Raw genomic sequence first — 8,379 nt, 5'->3', positions numbered from 1 at the left:
GTGATACACTAAGTTTTAAACAAAAATATATACAATTATGATACATAGAAGGACATATTTTAATACATGGTGAGAAATAATATATAAAGATAATTCCTTCTGTGGACGTACGATTCTCACTGGTCGTATCGTTGTCGGACCGACCAGGTGTCCTAAAAGGTCAAGATCAGGTCGGCCTAATTCCATGTTAAGTGGCCTCTGGTCGGGTTCTGGTTAGACCTGACGCTCAACAGCCGTTTGGTGCTGCTGATGCGACGTACGCGACGTCGTATGCTTGATATCTACTCGTATTGTGACGTCCTGTGACGTGTAATATATCTTCTTCCAACAGCGCTCGGTCCGACTATCAGTCGGTGTCCTCAGCGATTTGCTCGTAGAAGATAATTTAATAACATTTACTTAAATATAATGACATGTGGAAAACCAATGGCTGCCTTAACTTTGTCCTGCGAGGTTAAAAATCCTTGAGAGTTAAGGACGTGGCCTAAGAAGCGTATTTCTTTTTAAAGGAAGGAGCACATCTTAAGCTTCAGTTTGAGTCCTGCCTTTGCTAGTCATGAGAGGGCAGTGTTAAGCGTGTTTAGGTGTTCGCTAACAAATTTGGAAGCGATAATAATGTCATCGAGATACATGAAAAGTGAGTGTCCTAGAAGGCCTGCAAGTACTGTGTGCATGAGTTGTGTGAAAACAGGGGGGGCTGAAGCAGGACCCATAGCAAGGTTTTTGAATTGGAAGTGTCCATTGTTCGTGCCGAATGCTGTAAAGGTCTAGACTCTGTATCAAGGGGAATTTGCAAATATCCTGACATGAGGTCCAAGGTCGTGAAAACTACGTTGTTTTCACCGACGGAGTGTAAGATGTCGTGTAATACTGGAATGGGATGTCTTTATGAGATGGTTTGCTTAATTCTCTGAAATCCACAACTAGGCGGAAGGAACCATTGTGTTTGGGAACAAGAAAGAGACGGAAATTCCATTTAGAGATTGAGGGTTCGATTATGTCTTGCTCGATCATGTCTGTTATGAGGTCTACAACCGTGCGTTTACTGTGTGGTAATCTGTATAGGGGAGGGTAACGTGGTTTTGAGTTTTTCCAAAGAGGTATGTGGTGTTGAATAAGGTTTGCTACTCCAATGGTATCGCCTGGCAATGCGATGGTGTGTCTAAATTTGTTGCAAAGAGTAACTAAGTCAGCTTGTGCAGTCGGGAAGTCTACGGGGTTTTAATGCGATGAATGAATTGGTTCCTGTGTCTTTAGTACGTCGGAAGTTATGGTATATACTAGGGGAGTGGGAAATTTGTCCTCCATGAGGGATATCCCAAGAAATCACAAATATTAGTGCCAGTTGTGAGATGGAGGGCGCCATTAGTATCATTTGCAATCAATATGCACGTGCGACCTTTCTTTGGTGTTGAGCTGATGGCGGAAAGCAGGGAGATACTATTCACGCGGCTTGTCTCTGGTATACAGATTACATCGGTGTTTGGGGCTTGGAAGACTCGTATGTGTAATTTTGTATACTCTTGAGCAAAGTGCGTTTTTGAGCTGATGATTATTGCATGAGTGTGTTTGAAAGTAAAACACACGTGTGAGACTGAGGCTGATTGAAGGTTGAAATCTTCAATGAGGGGTAAGACATCTTTCTCAGTCGATGAGTTATCGACGGTATTGAATGAGAGTTTTGTTTGACGCTTTGTTGATTTAGACATGCGGGAGGAGTTTGTATGTCTGTTACGTTTGGAATGCATGTCGACAGTTGTGAGCAAGGAAGGAGTGGTGGAACCCTGAGGGGTTTTTGGAGTGGTTGAGCAGGTGTTGGAGCTTTTTGTATTTGGCTGTTGGAGCTCGGTCACGTGTATTTTGCCAATGGTCTGGGGGGTTTCTAAACGCAACTCAGGGAGGAAATGGTTTGCATAAATTATACCATTCTGAGTGGGATATAAAACTATATCATGTTACTTCATCAAGGTTCAGCCTATGAGGATACCAGCGGGAAAATGCACGTCAGCCACGTAGACAGTAAAGTTAATATCCAAGGAAACTTTTCCAAGGATAGTGAATGGTACACCATCGACGTTGGTGAGTTGGATATCGGAGGCTCTAGGATGGTGACATTCTTGCGCTGCGAACGGGGTCTGTTAAAACTGAACGTGAACATAATGTTAACAGGAGATCCGGTGTCTAGAAACATGGTTGAGTTTGGTGTTTGATATTGCCTTGAATACCATGGAAGATGAGGAACTCTCCGGGGTGTTCAGGGTGAGAACAGGTAGGGTTGGTGAGGGAAGTTCCGGGTATAGAGTGCCTTGTGTGGATTTGCGTGTTGTGTTTGTGTTTTATAGTCACATGGAAGGTGTGTTGTGTGTGTCTCTGGCGGGGGAGCGTTGTGGTGAAGCCGGTCTTTGTTGTCGTTGTGCTAAGAGCATGCGACAGTAGTCATTCGTGTGGTAATATGTTCCGTGGTAATCGTAGTAGCGATCTGGCTGGGACGGCTGTTTGTAGTAGCATCTGTTTGTGCTGTGTCCTGGTTTTTGAGAGTAGGTGCAGAAGAATGATGTTTGAGATGGAGAGCGCTGACATGAGCGGGAACGAATGCGAGACATCTGTCTTGACCTCGTGTTATGTGACGTTGATTGTGTTACTTGGGCTACTGTGTGGGTGGGGGTGATAGGTACAGACTGACTGTGGATGTGAGCAATTGTTTTTTCCGTATCTTGCTTTTGAAAGTGGATGCAATTTTTACTGCTTTCCTTTGTTTTATATGGGCCGTATTGTACGTTGTGACCAATGAATATAGGGGTGAAGGTAAGCCAAATTGATCAAATGCTGCAAAGGAGTTTTTGAAATGCTGAACAAACTCTGGATATGTGTCTGTTTCCTCAAAAATGTCGGACTGGATTATATCATCTGCGAGTGTTGTTGATATCTATCCTTGATTTGAGGATGGAAATTTTTTGTTTTATCGTCTGTGACACTTCTACGTGTGATTTCAGATTCAACTTCGGAGAGTAGGTTGTGTACGGGAATGTTCCGTTCATTAAAATTTGGTAAAATATTCTCTTCCTCGATTATTATTACGAGATTTTGTGCCTTTGGCGGGGTGTGTGGAGAGTTGTTATCGGATGTGGTAGATATGTTTGGAGTGGGTGAGATTTATGCAGAACGGGAACGAGTACAATAATTGTGTGTGGGTTGAGATGTTTGGGACCGCGTCATAAAATATAAACACAAAGGTAACAGAGATTAGCCACTAGGTAAAACCTACCACAGAAATTATATCTACTTACCAAAGATGATATGGTAGTGGTATGGTTCTTGGGTGATGAGGTATTTTGGCTTGTGGTTACAAAGGATAACAAAGGAGGAGCATGCCGACAGGAGGACTTTCTGGTCCATAACAAGGTCGGATGCAAAAAATATATAATAATGATATAAATAGAATTAATAAAAATAAATTGATAAGTAGATAAAGTTGAATAATAAACAGGTAATTAGTAAATGATAATAAATTGACAGATAAATAATAAATGATAACCAAAATACATACATACATATACCAAGGCTTTTTCCCCCTTCCAAGGGAGGTAGCCACAAAAGGAAAGGCATAAAAACACTCCCACCCATTTCATCCCTAAATACACTCCACACCCCTCCCACCCGTCCTCTCTGAGCACCTCCTGGATGACGGGTCATCCCTGAACCCTGCCCACCGCCCTGGGTCAGAAGCAGTGTCGCAAGACACAGTACATCCACAGCAAGGCCGCTTCATTTAATCGGCGACCCCCCCTCTCCGTCCCCCTTTGCATATACGGAGAGGACGGGGAGAAATCCCTTCGGGCTGCGTCAAAATTTACTCACACATACTACCCCACCCCCCACCCCCCCGCCTATTCCTCCTCATGCAGTCACAACATCATCCATATACAACCATTCTCCACTCACCTCTGTCTTCCGTCCTCTCCCTTCCTTCCTCAACAGACATTCCCCTCTTCCCCAAAGCCCCCTTCACCCCATCCATCCACCTCATCCTAGGACGTCCCCTCATGTTCACTCCCTCCACATCTGCCTTCCATACCTCTTTTACTAGTCTTTCTTCACTCATTCTTTCCATGTGTCCAAACCATCCTAATATTCTTTCATCAACCCTCTTTCCCAAATCCTTTTTCACCCCTGTTCTCCTCCTCACCTCCTCATTTCTCACTCTATCTAGCCTAGTAACCCCCACCATACTTCTCAGACACCTCATCTCAAACACATTCAAACTCCTTCTCTCTTCTTCTCTTATGTTCCACGTTTCTGCCCCATACAGTGCTGTTGGCACAATCACTCCTTCATACAGTCTCCTCTTCGCATCCATTCCCAAATGTCTATTTCTCATTACACTCTTTAAACCACCAAGGCATTTACTCGCTTCTCTCAATCTACATTCTACCTCCACCTTCACTCCACCTTTTCCTGCTACACTTGCACCCAAGTATCTAAAACTATCCACTTCCTCCAGTCGCTCTCCCTTAATGTTCACTTCCAGTCTACTGCCACTTTCACCCCTTGTACATCTCATCACCTTACTTTTACCCACATTTATCTTTAGCTTTCTTCTATCACATACTCTCCCAAAACTCTGCCACCAGCTTCCTCAATCCCTCCTCTGACCCTGCCACAAGCGCAGTGTCGTCCGCAAACAACAGCTGGCTCACCTCCCACTTTTCTCCATTTTCTTTAAACCATCTCCAATCCCTGACTCACTACCCTAGCATTTACCTCTCGCACCACCCCATCCATGTATAAGTTGAACAGCCAGGGCGACATAACGCATCCTTGACGAAGTCCCACCTTTACTTCAAACCACTCACTCTCTCCATTTCCAATCCTAACACATGCTCTACTGTTCACATAAAAACTCTTGACAGCTCCCAAAAGCTTTCCTCCTATCCCATAAATCTGCATAACCTCCCACAGTGCCTTTCTGTCTACCCTATCATAGGCCTTTTCCAGATCCATAAAAGCCCAAAAAACATCCTTCCCCTTTCCTATAGCTTTCTCACATATCTGTCTTACCACAAAGATCTGATCTACACAACCTCTACCCGTCCTAAATCCACACTGTTCCTCACCAATTACTCCTTCTGTTCCTCTCCTAATCCTCTCAATTAAGATTCTCCCATAAGCCTTCCCTACTACACTCAACAGGCTAATCCCTCTGAAATTACTACATTCACACTTGTCCCCTTTTCCCTTGTAAAGAGGAACTATACAGGCACTACTCCAGTCCTCCGGTACTTTACCCTCTCTCCAGCAAACATTAAATAATCTCACCAACCAGTCCACCATCACTGAACCTCCCTTTTTCAGACATTCTGCATGACATCCATCCAGACCAGGTGCCTTACCTGCTTTCATCATCTTTACAACTGCCTTCACCTCATCCTTCCTTATTTCTCCTCCGTTCTCCTCACTCATCACTCTCATTTTCTTCGCATTTCCCACTGCAGCTATCTTTCCTTCCCTATCCTCCTTCACATTTAGCAACTCCCTAAAATATTCTGCCCATCTTCCCCTCACTGCCATCTCTTCCATTATCAACTCTCCATCTGTACCTTTTACCTTTTCTTCCCTACTTGATTCGCCTCCTCTTCCTCTCTTAATTTCTTTCCAAAACATCTTTTTATTACTTTCAAAATTTTCTGTCATACTCCTACCCCATTTCACATCTGCTCTCCTCTTTGCCTCCTTTACCTTTTGCTTTACTTCTCTTTTCTTTTCTTTGTACGTCTCATATGACTCCCCTGTCCTCTTTTGTAACCAATCTGTGAATGCTCGCTTCTTCTCTTCTACAACCTTCTTTGTTTCCTCATCCCACCATTCACTACCCTTTCTTCTATTTCCCCCTGTCCTTCTTGTTCCACACACCATCCTTGCACACTTTAAGACTCCCTCCTTGAACCATCCCCATTCCTCCTCCACACCCATCTCTGCTCTATCCTTTACTCCCTCCCACTCCTCCTTCAGCTTCTTTTTGTACTCCTTCTCCTTTTCCTTTTCATTAAAGGAGTTCACTCTAAGAACCACCCCTACCTTTTGTCCCTTTCCTCCTTCTCCATCTATCCTCCACTCTCAACTTACCTTCCACCAAAAAATGATCTGATATTCCCCCACCTTCTCCCCTTAGCACATGTACATCCTTAACTCTTCCTATCATAATCCTATTTACCACTACATAATCCATTAGCGCTCTATCTACCACCCTTCCCTCCACCACCCTCTCCCATGTGTACTTATGCTTGACTTTCTTCCGAAACACTGTATTTGCTATCATCAACTCTCTTTCTAGACACATTTCCACCATCAACTCTCCACTACGATTCTTTCCTGGAACTCCACACTTCCCAACCACTCCATCGATTGGACCATTTCCCACTCTAGCATTAAGGTCTCCCAGTACTATTACATTGACATTTCTTCCTAAACCCTCTATGCACTCATTTAAATCTATCCAAAAGGCCTCCCTTTCTTCCATGCTCTTCTCACTGCCCGGCCCATATGCCCCTTACAAAGACCCACATCTCCTTTCCCAGTTTCACCTTCATCCACATTATCCTTGAGGAAACCTCCTTCCACTCCACTACCCCTTTACCTATCTCCTCACTTACAAGAATAGCCACCCCTTCCCTCCCTCGCCCTCTCTTCACTCCTGATAACCTCCCACTTACACTCCCAAACATACACTCACCCTTCCCTTTCAACTTAGTTTCACTCAAAGCCAACACATCCAACTTTCTTCTCACAAACATACTACCTATCTCTTCCCTTTTACTCTCATCTGTACCACATCCACGCACATTAAAAGACCCAAACCTTAGGGTGCTGGCCCGAGGCCCGCCAGCACCCCTTATGCCTTCACTTTTGTCTTTAGGATGTGTGCCCCGTGGGGCTACAGGGAGAAGGATGGCCTAGTCCCTCTCCCCGTCCCTTTCTTCTCGCCTCTTACGATCCAAGTGGGAAAACTTGGTGGCAGTATTCTTTTCCCCCACCACAGGGAATTCCCCAATCAGAAAGAGAATACTCAGAGAAATGGTACAGGACGGCAACAAGGGGTTGGGGGACAGCATAACGGAGGGACAGTCGTAGTATAAAAGTGTCATCATTTCTCTATGATAATAATAATAATAAACAGACAAATACTAACAAACAAATAACAAAATATAAAATCTGCTCCATGACCTCGGCTAGAGAACTCGTTTTCCGATGAGATACCAGCTAGCCAATACCTGTGAAGTTTATATCTCCGAATAGTGACGAGTGATTGTGTTGCGTTTTTGTAATTGTATACGTATAGCGCTATACAGTTACAGGTATAAGATAAAGTGTAGTGTTCCATTAATTTAGAATCAAAACGGTAGTCTGTTTCTGTACTCCAAAGGTAGGAGTAATAGTATAAAATAAGCAGAGTAAGCTTCGTGTATTTGTTTTATTTAGTGACTGCTTTTGTTTCTTTTGTTGATTTATATTTTCTCTTTGCCGTTTGTATTGCTGAAGGAGGAACGAAATGGCTTGTGAAGGTTGTGTTAACCTGGAGGACCGTCTCGGGATGTGTGAGGAGGAAATTGGTCTTCTCAGGAGTGCGCTCTGTGAGAAGAGTGATTCCTCCCCAAAGAGCGTTCCACTTCTTCCGCTTCTGCCACGGCCGTGAGCAAGTGAAGCTCCGTGGGGTCCCGTTTGTCGAACCCGCGTTTGGTAAGCGGGTCCCCTGCGGAGCAACCGCTGGCTCTACCCAATCGTTTTGCTCTGCTGGAAGGTAAGGTGGCTGAAAATGAGGAGTTCTTGGTAGGGAGGGGACCCATGGTGCGAGGCTATGACGACATCCTGCAGAGATAGACTAAACGACGTTGCAGGCTTGTATGTCAACCGGACCATGGGATCGCCGATTGTACCCAGACCATCAGGGAGCAAAGGCGGACAAACACGGTTACGATTGTTCATACGGGAAGTAACGATGTGGGTAGGGTGAGGAACTTCTTCGGAATTACAAGTTCCTCCTTGAGGAGATGAAGGAATGTGGAAGCCGTCACGTAGTCTGTGGGATCCTTCCAAGGATCTACGCAGGCTCGTGTTGGAACAGTACAGCCATAGGGATCAATAAGAGGATATCACGATTGTGCACGCAACTGGGATACCATTTTCTTGATCCTTGGTATCTCTTTTCCAGGTGTCATGACCTTTACGCTTCTGATGGGATACACCTTATACCCAGAAGCAAAGTTGTTCTCGCAAACCTCATTATGGGAGTTTGTAATGAACTAGTTCCTTTTTTGGGGTAGAAACTCAAAGGGAAGGGGAAATAGAGTGTACTGTGGAAAACAGAGTAGGGTAAAGCAATAA

The sequence above is a fragment of the Oratosquilla oratoria genome, chromosome 19, assembly GCF_046742065.1.
Source record: "Oratosquilla oratoria isolate Oo_2021 chromosome 19, ASM4674206v1, whole genome shotgun sequence".
Taxonomy (NCBI): domain Eukaryota; kingdom Metazoa; phylum Arthropoda; class Malacostraca; order Stomatopoda; family Squillidae; genus Oratosquilla; species Oratosquilla oratoria.
This window is presented reverse-complemented; position numbering follows the sequence as displayed.